At 42.7% G+C, this 13,267-nt stretch overlaps 9 non-coding genes and 1 pseudogene across 9 annotated transcripts; all 10 read left to right on the top strand.

The window, feature by feature from the left end:
• Positions 1-5,004: 5,004 nt before the first annotated feature.
• LOC127965632 (5S ribosomal RNA) lies at positions 5,005-5,123 on the top strand. Its single transcript, XR_008155351.1, has one exon. It is a non-coding gene; the product is annotated as a 5S ribosomal RNA (ribosomal RNA).
• Positions 5,124-7,590: 2,467 nt separating this feature from the next.
• LOC127965691 (5S ribosomal RNA) lies at positions 7,591-7,709 on the top strand. Its single transcript, XR_008155406.1, has one exon. It is a non-coding gene; the product is annotated as a 5S ribosomal RNA (ribosomal RNA).
• Positions 7,710-8,070: 361 nt separating this feature from the next.
• LOC127965737 (5S ribosomal RNA) lies at positions 8,071-8,189 on the top strand. The gene has a single exon (XR_008155445.1). It is a non-coding gene; the product is annotated as a 5S ribosomal RNA (ribosomal RNA).
• A 363-nt stretch (positions 8,190-8,552) lies between these two features.
• On the top strand, positions 8,553-8,671 carry LOC127965636 (5S ribosomal RNA). The gene has a single exon (XR_008155355.1). It is a non-coding gene; the product is annotated as a 5S ribosomal RNA (ribosomal RNA).
• Positions 8,672-8,892: 221 nt separating this feature from the next.
• Positions 8,893-9,011, top strand: LOC127965683 (5S ribosomal RNA). The gene has a single exon (XR_008155399.1). It is a non-coding gene; the product is annotated as a 5S ribosomal RNA (ribosomal RNA).
• Positions 9,012-9,374: 363 nt separating this feature from the next.
• On the top strand, positions 9,375-9,493 carry LOC127965710 (5S ribosomal RNA). The gene has a single exon (XR_008155423.1). It is a non-coding gene; the product is annotated as a 5S ribosomal RNA (ribosomal RNA).
• A 364-nt stretch (positions 9,494-9,857) lies between these two features.
• LOC127965729 (5S ribosomal RNA) lies at positions 9,858-9,976 on the top strand. Its single transcript, XR_008155441.1, has one exon. It is a non-coding gene; the product is annotated as a 5S ribosomal RNA (ribosomal RNA).
• Positions 9,977-11,564: 1,588 nt separating this feature from the next.
• LOC127965739 (uncharacterized) lies at positions 11,565-11,683 on the top strand (annotated as a pseudogene).
• A 361-nt stretch (positions 11,684-12,044) lies between these two features.
• LOC127965619 (5S ribosomal RNA) lies at positions 12,045-12,163 on the top strand. The gene has a single exon (XR_008155340.1). It is a non-coding gene; the product is annotated as a 5S ribosomal RNA (ribosomal RNA).
• A 364-nt stretch (positions 12,164-12,527) lies between these two features.
• LOC127965685 (5S ribosomal RNA) lies at positions 12,528-12,646 on the top strand. The gene has a single exon (XR_008155401.1). It is a non-coding gene; the product is annotated as a 5S ribosomal RNA (ribosomal RNA).
• Positions 12,647-13,267: the final 621 nt, after the last annotated feature.

Raw genomic sequence — 13,267 nt, 5'->3', positions numbered from 1 at the left:
CACCAATGAACACTCATACATTGCTCATCGACAAAGACCTGCTAGAACACTTTGACCCTTTTCTGAACTTCAAACAGCTAAAAGACTTTGCTCAAGTGCGAGAACCTCTTTCTCTCCAGCCACACAGGTTGCTAGAGCCAGACTGTCAGGTCGCAGAGGTCACGGGAACTCCCACAGAGCCAGACGGTCAGGTCACAGAGGTCACGGGAACCCCAGCAGCCAGCCATGAGTACAACGCCCTAACAACAGGCCCAAGTTCAAGCCTCTGTACCTTAGTCAACAAACAGGATACGGTGGTACCAGCTTACACCAAAGGGGTCGCTGTTCGGCTCAACCTGCAAGGTGGTCAAACCTTACACCACACGCTGGGTTTCTTCCAATCCTCACCTGAATGTGTGGAACTCGGACTCACACTTGCAAACAAGCATGTCAAACACCAACACCTGTTCCAGCAATGTGATAACATCACAAAAACACACAATGTGATCGTGTACTGGAAGAAGGTAAAAGGACACTCAAAGTTACCAAGTCTAGACGAGGACTTTAAAGATCACACTGACACCCTTGCCAAAACTGGCACACTAAACAACATTCTATGGTCACTCCCAACCCACCCACCCACATTCAAGGTTGAAGTGATTACACACAGCACAAGAACTTTACTAGCTAAACTGCCTACCTCAGAATCGCTTACGCAGGCTCCGTTGTCTACACAGACCAACATAGCGGACATGCGGGCTTCTGAAACCTTGATAATGACTTTGTTTTACCACCTCTCAGACCCCTCCATCCACCCTGGCAACCAGTCTACAGTCACTGACAACAAAAGCCCCAGACCACTGCATGATACACAAACCATGCTGCGTGCACAGAACAATATTGTGGGTTGTGCACCGTCTGACATCACAATGCCAGGGCGTGTAATGCCACGGAGCAAAAGGGGGATACTGCCAATATATTTCCATGACGCAGCATGTGCTGCACCACGCAGCACCAGAGCCACTGACACAACACTGAGGCAAGCGTCATGACAGCAGCAAGATGTGGCAAAACATGGGCGAGGGCGAGCTAAACCCAGTCGCCGCCCACGAAGCAAAGAGACTGTCCTGTCCAACCAAAGACAGGCCTTGTTTGTTTCTTTCTCCCCTTTCTCTCTCTCTCTCCCTATTATCTGTACCAGGATGCTGCTGTGGTTTGCCGTGCCGTGCTGTCAGCCAAAGAGAGGACAGCTGCCACCGAGAAAACCGCTGAGACTCCTGACTACCGATGACAGGGCACACTACCCCAGCACTGTAACCAAATACAGCTGTACAAGGTTCCGATGGAGAGAGGACTCCCTCACTCACACGGAGGCCGATGTCAAACACCTGTTCAGCCAATATGAGAAAGTGACGGTTACACAAATGGAGTTAGGTGGACACCACCACCGCTCCAAACAGCTCCCGGGAGCTTTGCTTAGAGCCGCTGCTGCTGCCGCCAGAATGTTTAACATTGTTATGTCCAGTGTCAATGCAGCGAACCAGACTGTAAACTCCTTGAAACCACTGTTTACTGTCTTCCAGAAGAACTTTACCCAGACTCAGCTGCCTACAGCGTTAACAACAGACATGCTGTGGGAGGTTAGCTCCTCCAAAGACAGCCTAACCACGAGTAAAACCCCACCATACATGATACCCTTAAGCCTTGTGTTAACTGTGCTGTCTTACACCATCACCATGCCAGCTGACCTGCTACGAATGCACCTGGCCAACTCTCTGGATAGCGCCTTCCTACGGCACGCAAACCCCAAACAGAGAGAAGTGAACGTGCTCCTGAACCAACTCATCAGTGAGTCAAACCAAGTCTACAGACCTAAAGACATTGTCAGTGTCAGGATGTGGAAGAGCAACACCCACACCAAAACACACATTCCAAATGTGGTGGCCTACCACGACAGCAACACACAGCTGTACCTGGCCCCAAACATGCACATGTGTACTTTAACCAAAGACATTCATTATCTCTGCCTTAGCAAACCCTTCCTCAGACACAACTCTGAAGGAATCTGCGAGCTGCAACCCTGGGTCAGCGATACGCGCTGCCCTGCCGAAGCCAAGCCTCGTACACAAGTCACAGAAACGCAAGCAGAGATTGTGGGTAACAGATGGCTCGTCAACACTCCTGTGCGCTCAGCTATGCTGACCTACGACCAGCATGACACCGCCACCCGTGCCAACCTGCTGGACCAAGTACTGAAAGGTACCACCCAACACATTGACATTACTCCTGTCGATACAGCCCTCCAAGCACTGTCTCGACAGCCCATTCTGAACCAGTCATCTGCGGTCCTAGCCTGGACTGCTGCCGACACTGCACGGTGCATCTCCACCGTCATTGGTCCCGCCCTGACTCTTGGCGTGACCTTCATCCTATACAGGATACTCAACGAGATGCAAACCTCTACAGCCAAACTCACGACAACTGTGGCTGGAGGTCTCCGATGGAATCCCCGGAAAAGGGACGCAAAGTCAAAGACAATACCGAACCTCACCAAGCTGAATCCTCAGCTTCAGGAACCACCTGTCATCATGACCCACCTGCTGCATGACCATCACGATTCACCTGTCATCTGCCCATCCGGGATGATTGCCGTCCGATGATGTCCACACAGGGACTTCATCTGACGTAAAGGGGGAGATGTAACAGATATGCAGGTCAGCGATTCATGGGTTAAATTCTGTTTTGTAAATTCAGACTGTTGGTACTAAATACCAGCCTGGCTGGACTTAAATTACTTTACGATACCCATGCGAGCCTCAAAGGATACCTGAAACCAAATTCCTTAACATACACACACACACACACACAAAAGAAACCTTTCTTTTTGTTCCTTACTTTTGTAAGTCCTTTATTAAATATGTATTTTATATGTTTGTGTATTGCATAAAATGGTTAATCCTGGGTAAATGGTTAAAGTGCTGACTTATAAGTGGAAATGCTTGATTTCAATCTTATACTTTCTCAAAAAGAAATGTTCTGCAACCCCCACACTCCTTGGTAGCTCGTAAAATTTTACGAGCTCACAGGACCACAGGACAGGAAACCTAATCCTTACAAAAGAATGATAGAATGTACTCAAATGTAGTCTTAATGTGTATAGTATTGTTTTTGCGGTACATTAGAGGTTTCCCATATAAATTGGGAATATCTGCAGTGTTATCATGTGTTAAACAAATCTTTAAATGTGTAATTCGATCTAAAGATTAGATCTTTGGTCATATATATATTATGTCTAGTCTTGTTCTAATCGTCATGCTTTGACAGACCCATTTATCTAGAGCAAAGTAATGAAAAATGTATTTAATCTGGAATAATGAACTTGCTTTAATATTCCTGATGAAATCGGACAGGCCCTAAATCATCAGGGGGTTGTCTCAACAGAGACAAAGGAACTTTCCCTCCGCTTCAGATCGCGGACATTCATTGGATGCTCCCTCGAAAATGGGCGTGAACTATTTCAAGCTATAAGAATTGACCAAACAAGGTCCACCCTCTCTTCTTGCTCTTCTTTCTCTTCTCCGTTCTCGGACACGCTGCTCTCCAACGTTGCTTCCGCGCGGCCGTAGGCCGCGCTCATAGCGCGAACCCCCTCAGCACAGGGGCTGAGAGAAAAAGCCATTTTAATGGCTCCTTTGGAAGCTTTCGTTTCGTTCGTTTTCTTTTCTTTTCTTTACTAAGTTTATTAAACTATTCGCCTCTCCACGCAAGGAAGACGAATTCTGGAACAATGTTTGTTGAACCTTTCAAATACCGCGCGAGGACAGAACAAAGGACCACGTGCTCCACGCTCACGCCAAGCGCAGCGTGCACGCGCGTCACATGGCCTCCGTTTCATGGCACATGGCTGTTTCAACGCGCAAAGCTCACAAGCTCGACGCCGATCTCACGCCACACTCACATGGGACACTTCTGCAAGTATCACTTTCTCTATGGAGATTTAAATGCTGGTTTAAAGTGTTGTTATGATCTGATTTGTTGTTGGCTTCCCAAAAGTTACTGACTATGATTTTCATACCTGAGCTCATTCTGTGATCTCTCTCGCTTTCTACACTTCTCTCTCTCTCTCTCTCTCTCGTTCTCTCTCTCTCTCTCTCTCTCTCTTTTATTTGGATTCCGTTATGTCTTGTAAATGTTTATTGTCTGTATTTTCGTACGCATATTTACTCTGTGTGATTTGTAGTTTGATGTATTACTAGTTGAATTATTAAAAACCCATATATAAAATGATTGACTTTGGACTCCACCCCACTCACATTACGAGTCACTGAGATGTGTCTGATCTATAGCTACAAGCTCTAAATTTAGAAACTAAATTTATCATAAGGATAGGATAATATTTTCATGGCCAGAGAATACTTTTCCTTGAATTATAAGGCGTGATAACTTGATTTGAAAATTGATAGGTCTACAGTGGTGTGCTGGACATACCACGGTTTGATCTGCATTTACAGTAAGAGATATCACAATAATTGATATGAAGAATGTAATATTGACATATTAATGAGTAAATTACAGTGCCCTGTGATTAGTATTGGTATTGGCAATTGAGCTATTTTTCATAATCAATAAAATTAAATGTAACTGTCATCTGAGATATATATTAATCAAATTCTTGATTAATTATTCAAATTCCCTATATATCATTTGAGTTAATTACTATGTAAAACTCAATGTTGTTACACTGGTTAGTACATGGATGGGAGACTGCCTGGGAATACCAGGTGCTTTAATCTTTTTGGAAAATTTCACGAATTATATAATAATCTTTCATTAAAAAAAAAAAAAAAAAAGAGTCAATGCCCGATCTCTGAATCTTAGCAGGTTTAGGTCTGGTTAGTACTTTGATGAGAGACTGCCTAGGAATACCAGGTGCTTTAAGCTTTTGGGTTTTCTTTCCTACTTATATAATGTACTGGCGATAAGATTGGCTGGTCTTTAAATAGCCCTCTCTTTGCAGCAAACTTCGCTTACGGCCATACCAACCTGGCTATGCCCGATCTCGTCTGATCTCGGAAGCTAAGCAGGTTTGGGCCTGCTTAGTACTTGGATGGGAGACCGCCTGGGAATACCAGGTGCTGTAAGCTTTTTGGAAATTTTTCACTTAGTATACAATAATTTTGCCAAAAAATAGAGTCAATGCCCGATCTCTGAATCTTAGCAGGTTTGGGTCTGGTTAGTACTTTGATGAGAGACTGCCTAGGAATACCAGGTGCTTTAAGCTTTTGGGTTTTCTTTCCTACTTATATAATGTACTGGCGATAAGATTGGCTGTACTTTAAATAGCCCTCTCTTTGCAGCAGACTTCGCTTACGGCCATACCAACCTGAGGGCGCTAGAGTGCAACAGGAAGTGAGTTGGCAGTAGTAGGAAGAGAGAGGCTCTTCCATTTTGTAGTTTGGTTTAGTTTTATTAGTTGGTTTGTTTTTTTTTTGTTTGTGTTGAGTTTATATTAGTTAGTGTTTTTTTTAACCCCAAACAGTTTATACTGTTTGGGGTTTCATATAACAAAATGACAGATTTAATGGACAAAGGACACGGACTGTCAAATGGACATGAGATGGGGATCAGAGAATCTGGATATATTGCTGACGAGATGGAAAGGAATATGAATGAAGGGAATGCTGAAAGCAGGAATGAGACTTGGGCAAAGGTGGTTTCAAGGAGAAAACAAGATGGAAAACCAATGGACAAGACAGAAAAATAGAACTACAAACAACTGAAGGTACTGGAACTAATAATGGAGTTGAAGAAAAAAGAAATGATTTATCTCAACGACAGCAAATGATAAAGAAATTGAGCCACCAAACAAAGTATCAGAGGCAATACAGAAAAGAAGCAACATTAACAATGACTGTAAAAGATATAGAAAACACAACAGTAATAATGATCATTAAATCAGTTGAAGAGAAAGTAGGAATTGGAAAACTGATCGGACTAAGAAGAAAGAATAACAATGAATTTGAAATGACTATGGAAAGTGAGTTGGACTGTGATTCACTGTTGAATGGAATCATGATTAACGGAAAAGAATGTGAGATAAGGAAACTGTGTGCAACAGAAAGGATGGTATCTTTCTTGAGTCTGCCCAGCTATATAGAAGATGAGGAAATCATTCAAAAACTGATAGATTGGGGAGTAACTCCCATATTGCCTCTAAGAAGGAGATATCATCCGGGGACAACAGTGGCGGACGGAACACGTTTTCTAAAGGTAAAGTTTCCAAAAGAAGTGACATCTTTGCCATATAATACCAGGTTCATGACTGAAGAAGGAGTGCAGTACTACAGAGTGATTCATGACAACCAATTGAAGACATGCAGGATCTGTGTAAGTGTGGAACATGAGAAAAAGGACTGTCCGCAATTCAAATGTCGAGACTGTTTTGAGCAGGGGCATTATGCGCGGGACTGCAAAGTCCCAAGGTGCCAAGGCTGCGACAAAGCAATCATGAGATGCAGATGAGAGATGGAACATGAGGTAAATGAGGTCACAAATATGGACGTACAGGAGGTGATGGGAGATACTGCAACTGAGCATTTAAATGATTCACTGCGGCAGACTCAAGGAAAGGAAGATGAACAGGACAATGAGGAAGAGGAGGAAACCAACAAAGATGAGAATGAAGAAAAGAACAAAGATGGAGAACAAGGAATGGAGACGGGAGAAGGAGTAGACAAAGAGGAAATAAATCTGATTAACAAAGACTTTTCTAAGGAAAAGGAAGAAGTGGACACGACTGGGATGGACTATGAAAAAGGTAAAGAAAAGGATGAGGATAAGGGAATGAGGATACTGCCGGAGGTAAGAGAAGTGAAAAATGGGGGGAGGATTTTTGGTTTGGAAAATAAAGGAATAGAAAGACTGAATAGAGGTGTAAAAGCAAGAACAAAAGGTGGAGTAGACATTCAACAGGTTCTTAAAAAGCAGAAAATAAGAAGAGAAGCGCTAAAGGAAAGGAGGAAAAGTGGAAATGGGGGAAGCAAGACATGTTTTCTTTAAAGACAATGAAACTGATTGAGTGGTGGCAAAAATACATGTGTGCAATTTTTTTAGGATAAAGATGTGTTTTATTCTAAAAAAAAAAAAAAAAAGCTATGCCCGATCTCGTCTGATCTCGGAAGCTAAGCAGGTTTGGGCCAGGTTAGTACTTGGATGGTAGACCGCCTGGGAATACCAGTTGCTGTAAGCTTTTTGGAAATTTTTCACTTAGTATATAATAATTTTGCCAAAAAATAGAGTCAATGCCCGATCTCTGAATATTAGCAGGTTTGGGCCTGGTTAGTACATGGATGGGAGACTGCCTGGGAATACCAGGTGCTTTAAACTTTTTGGAAAATTTCACAAATTATATAATAATCTTGCAAAAAAAAAAAAAGAGTCAATGCCCAATCTCTGAATCTTAGCAGGCTTTATGTCTGGTTAGTACTTGGATGAGAGACCGGCTAGGAATACCAGGTGCTTTAAGCTTTTGGGTTTTCTTTCCTACTTAGATAATGTACTGGCGATTAGATTGTCTGATCTCTAAATAGCCCTCTCTTTGCGGCAATCTTCGCTTACGGCCATACCAACCTGGCTATGCCCGATTTCGTCTGATCTCGGAAGCTAAGCAGGTTTGGGCCTGGTTAGCACTTGGATGGGAGACCGCCTGGGAATACCAGGTGCTGTAAGCTTTTTGGAAATTTTTCACTTAGTATATAATAATTTTGCCAAAAAATAGAGTCAATGCCCGATCTCTGAATATTAGCAGGTTTGGGCCTGGTTAGTACATGGATGGGAGACTGCCTGGGAATACCAGGTGCTTTAAACTTTTTGGAAAATTTCACAAATGATATAATAATCTTGCAAAAAAAAAAAAGAGTCAATGCCCAATCTCTGAATCTTAGCAGGCTTTATGTCTGGTTAGTACTTGGATGAGAGACCGGCTAGGAATACCAGGTGCTTTAAGCTTTTGGGTTTTCTTTCCTATTTATATAATGTACTGGCGATTAGATTGGCTGATCTCTAAATAGCCCTCTCTTTGCGGCAGTCTTCGCTTACGGCCATACCAACCTGGCCATGCCCGATCTCATCTGATCTCGGAAGCTAAGCAGGTTTGGGCCTGGTTAGTACTTGGATGGGAGACCGCCTGGGAATACCAGGTGCTGTAAGCTTTTTGGAAATTTGTCACTTAGTATATAATAATTTTGCCAAAAAATAGAGTCAATGCCCGATCTCTGAATATTAGCAGGTTTGGGCCTGGTTAGTACATGGATGGGAGATTGCCTGGGAATACCAGGTGCTTTAAACTTTTTGAAAAATTTCACAAATTATATAATAATGTTGCAAAAAAAGAAAAAAGACTCAATGCCCAATCTCTGAATCTTAGCAGGCTTTATGTCTGGTTAGTACTTGGATGAGAGACCGGCTAGGAATACCAGGTGCTTTAAGCTTTTGGGTTTTCTTTCCTACTTAGATAATGTACTGGCGATTAGATTGGCTGATCTCTAAATAGCCCTCTCTTTGCGGCAGTCTTCGCTTATGGCCATACCAACCTGGCTATGCCCGATCTCGTCTGATCTCGGAAGCTAAGCAGGTTTGGGCCTGGTTAGTACTTGGATGGTAGACCGCCTGGGAATACCAGGTGCTGTAAGCTTTTTGGAAATTTGTCACTTAGTATATAATAATTTTGCCAAAAAATAGAGTCAATGCCCGATCTCTGAATATTGGCAGGTTTGGGCCTGGTTAGTACATGGATGGGAGACTGCCTGGGAATACCAGGTGCTTTAAGCTTTTGGGTTTTCTTTCCTACTTAGATAATGTACTGGCGATTAGATTGGCTGACCTCTAAATAGCCCTCTCTTTGCGGCAGTCTTCGCTTACGGCCATACCAACCTGGCTATGCCCGATCTCGTCTGATCTCGGAAGCTAAGCAGGTTTGGGCCTGGTTAGTACTTGGATGGTAGACCGCCTGGGAATACCAGTTGCTGTAAGCTTTTTGGAAATTTTTCACTTAGTGTATAATAATTTTGCTAAAAAATAGAGTCAATGCCCGATCTCTGAATATTAGCAGGTTTGGGCCTGGTTAGTACATGGATGGGAGACTGCCTGGGAATACCAGGTGCTTTAAACTTTTTGGAAAATTTCACAAATGATATAATAATCTTGCAAAAAAAAAAAAAAGACTCAATGCCCAATCTCTGAATCTTAGCAGGCTTTATGTCTGGTTAGTACTTGGATGAGAGACCGGCTAGGAATACCAGGTGCTTTAAGCTTTTGGGTTTTCTTTCCTACTTAGATAATGTACTGGCGATTAGATTGGCTGATCTCTAAATAGCCCTCTCTTTGCGGCAGTCTTCGTTTACGGCCATACCAACCTGGCTATGCCCGATCTCGTCTGATCTTGGAAGCTAAGCAGGTTTGGGCCTGGTTAGCACTTGGATGGGAGACCGCCTGGGAATACCAGGTGCTGTAAGCTTTTTGGAAATTTTTCACTTAGTATATAATAATTTTGCCAAAAAATAGAGTCATTGCCCGATCTCTGAATATTAGCAGGTTTGGGCCTGGTTAGTACATGGATGGGAGACTGCCTGGGAATACCAGGTGCTTTAAACTTTTTGGAAAATTTCACAAATGATATAATAATCTTGCAAAAAAAAAAAAAAAGACTCAATGCCCAATCTCTGAATCTTAGCAGGCTTTATGTCTGGTTAGTACTTGGATGAGAGACCGGCTAGGAATACCAGGTGCTTTAAGCTTTTGGGTTTTCTTTCCTACTTAGATAATGTACTGGCGATTAGATTGGCTGATCTCTAAATAGCCCTCTCTTTGCGGCAGTCTTCGCTTACGGCCATACCAACCTGGCCATGCCCGATCTTGTCTGATCTCGGAAGCTAAGCAGGTTTGGGCCTGGTTAGTACTTGGATGGGAGACTGCCTGGGAATACCAGGTGCTTTAAACTTTTTGGAAAATTTCACAAATGATTAGGGGTGTAACGATACGCGTATTCGTATTGAACCGTTCGGTACGACGCTTTCGGTTCGGTACGCGGTACGCATTATGTATACCGAACGGTTCGTTGGAGTAATTAATTATATTTGAAAAAAAAAAAAAAAGAGAGAGAGAGAGAGAAATATAATGATATGCGTTCAACAAGGTAGCCCAATAACCCAAACAACGTAACAGGCAACGCCCCTGACACTCCCGAAGAAGAAAAAAACACCATCTTATATGTTTATGTTAGGCTACTCAGCAGGCGCTCGCTCACTCAGTACGCGCTGAAGGCTCGTTGCAAAATAGCCAATGCGTTTAACAGACTAGAAATGAGAAGATCCTCCAATAACCAACAGGTCTGGTGTTTGGGTGCACTTTGGATTCCCTTTAAGCTATAATGGTGATGGCAAGAGAGTGGTGGATAAAAAAACAACGGTATGTCGCATCTGCAACATGACAGGGTACACCAGCGGGAATAAAAAAAAAAAAAAAAAAAAAAACACCAGCGGGAATATCTGGGATATATGCATCAGTACTATCTGGGAAAAGACGAAAAAAAGGAGAAACATGCACGCAGCAAACTATCCCTGCAGCATTTAGAAACTATAGCTTACAGGGAATCCAACCCAAACACCAGACCTGTTGGTTATTTTAGGATCTTATATTTCTGGTCTGTTAAAGGCATTCGACATTTTGCAACGAGCCTTCAGCGCGTGCTGAGTGAGCGAGCGCCTTAGGGGCCGTTCACATATCGTGCCTAAAAACGCATGGAAAACGCTAAGCGCGTCTTTCTCCTCCTTTCCAAAGCGCTTGTGCAGAAGCGCTCATGAGGCGTCTGTCTTTGCTAAGCAACAATGACGTGCTCTCTCCATGAGACGCGGAAATTTCAGCGAAGGATAAATGGATTTGCAGCTCTAAAAATCGCTTGCAGTAGCTCTGCTACTAAATTTATTTCAAAATTGCAATCCATATACAACTATGATCAGCTGATCCTTCATCTTGGCTGAGCTCTCAACGTTGTTACGGGAAAGGATGAAGCTGATTGGTTAGTTCTTGTCACATGACCAGCGGTGCGCTTGCGGCATTCTGAAAAGTTGAGATGTTTTTACATTTTGCTGTATCTAAAACGTATCGAACCGAACCGAACCGTGACATCAGTGTATCGTATCGAACCGAACCGTGAATTTTGTGAACCGTTACACCCCTACAAATGATATAATAATTTTGCCAAAACATAGAGTCAATGCCCGATCTCTGAATATTAGCAGGTTTGGGCCTGGTTAGTACATGGATGGGAGACTGCCTGGGAATACCAGGTGCTTTAAACTTTTTGGAAAATTTCACAAATTATATAATAATCTTGCAAAAAAAAAAAAAAAAAAGTCAATGCCCAATCTCTGAATCTTAGCAGGCTTTATGTCTGGTTAGTACTTGGATGAGAGACCGGCTAGGAATATCAGGTGCTTTAAGCTTTTGGGTTTTCTTTCCTACTTAGATAATGTACTGGCGATTAGATTGGCTGATCTCTAAATAGCCCTCTCTTTGCGGCATTTTTCGCTTACGGCCATACCAACCTGGCTATGCCCGATCTTGTCTGTTCTCGGAAGCTAAGCAGGTTCGGGCCTGGTTAGTACTTGGATGGTAGACCGCCTGGGAATACCAGTTGCTGTAAGCTTTTTGGAAATTTTTCACTTAGTGTATAATAATTTTGCTAAAAAATAGAGTCAATGCCCGATCTCTGAATATTAGCAGGTTTGGGCCTGGTTAGTACATGGATGGGAGACTGCCTGGGAATACCAGGTGCTTTAAACTTTTTGGAAAATTTCACAAATGATATAATAATCTTGCAAAAAAAAAAAAGACTCAATGCCCAATCTCTGAATCTTAGCAGGCTTTATGTCTGGTTAGTACTTGGATGAGAGACCGGCTAGGAATACCAGGTGCTTTAAGCTTTTGGGTTTTCTTTCCTACTTAGATAATGTACTGGCGATTAGATTGGCTGATCTCTAAATAGCCCTCTCTTTGCGGCAGTCTTCGCTTACGGCCATACCAACCTGGCTATGCCCGATCTCGTCTGATCTCGGAAGCTAAGCAGGTTTGGGCCTGGTTAGTACTTGGATGGTAGACCGCCTGGGAATACCAGGTGCTGTAAGCTTTTTGGAAATTTGTCACTTAGTATATAATAATTTTGCCAAAAAATAGAGTCAATGCCCGATCTCTGAATATTAGCAGGTTTGGGCCTGGTTAGTACATGGATGGGAGACTGCCTGGGAATACCAGGTGCTTTAAACTTTTTGGAAAATTTCACAAATTATATAATAATCTTGCAAAAAAAAAAAAAAAGAGTCAATGCCCAATCTCTGAATCTTAGCAGGCTTTATGTCTGGTTAGTACTTGGATGAGAGACCGGCTAGGAATACCAGGTGCTTTAAGCTTTTGGGTTTTCTTTCCTACTTAGATAATGTACTGGCGATTAGATTGGCTGATCTCTAAATAGCCCTCTCTTTGCGGCAGTCTTCGCTTACGGCCATACCAACCTGGCCATGCCCGATCTCGTCTGATCTCGGAAGCTAAGCAGGTTTGGGCCTTGTTAGTACTTGGATGGGAGACTGCCTGGGAATACCAGGTGCTGTAAGCTTTTTGGAAATTTGTCACTTAGTATATAATAATTTTGCCAAAAAATAGAGTCAATGCCCGATCTCTGAATATTAGCAGGTTTGGGCCTGGTTAGTACATGGATGGGAGACTGCCTGGGAATACCAGATGCTTTAAACTTTTTGGAAAATTTCACAAATTATATAATAATGTTGCAAAAAAAGAAAAAAAAAGAGTCAATGCCCAATCTCTGAATCTTAGCAGGCTTTATGTCTGGTTAGTACTTGGATGAGAGACCGGCTAGGAATACCAGGTGCTTTAAGCTTTTGGGTTTTCTTTTCTACTTAGATAATGTACTGGCGATTAGATTGGCTGATCTCTAAATAGCCCTCTCTTTGCGGCAGTCTTCGCTTACGGCCATACCAACCTGAGGGCGCTAGAGTGCAACAGGAAGTGAGTTGGCAGTAGTAGGAAGAGAGAGGCTCTTCCATTTTGTAGTTTGGTTTAGTTTTATTAGTTGGTTTGTTTTTTTTTTTTGTTTGTGTTGAGTTTATATTAGTTAGTGTTTTTTTTAACCCCAAACAGTTTATACTGTTTGGGGTTTCATATAACAAAATGACAGATTTAATGGACAAAGGACACGGACTGTCAAATGGACATGAGA

The sequence above is a fragment of the Carassius gibelio genome, chromosome B9, assembly GCF_023724105.1.
Source record: "Carassius gibelio isolate Cgi1373 ecotype wild population from Czech Republic chromosome B9, carGib1.2-hapl.c, whole genome shotgun sequence".
Classification (NCBI taxonomy): Eukaryota; Metazoa; Chordata; class Actinopteri; order Cypriniformes; family Cyprinidae; genus Carassius; species Carassius gibelio.
This window is presented reverse-complemented; position numbering and strand designations above follow the sequence as displayed.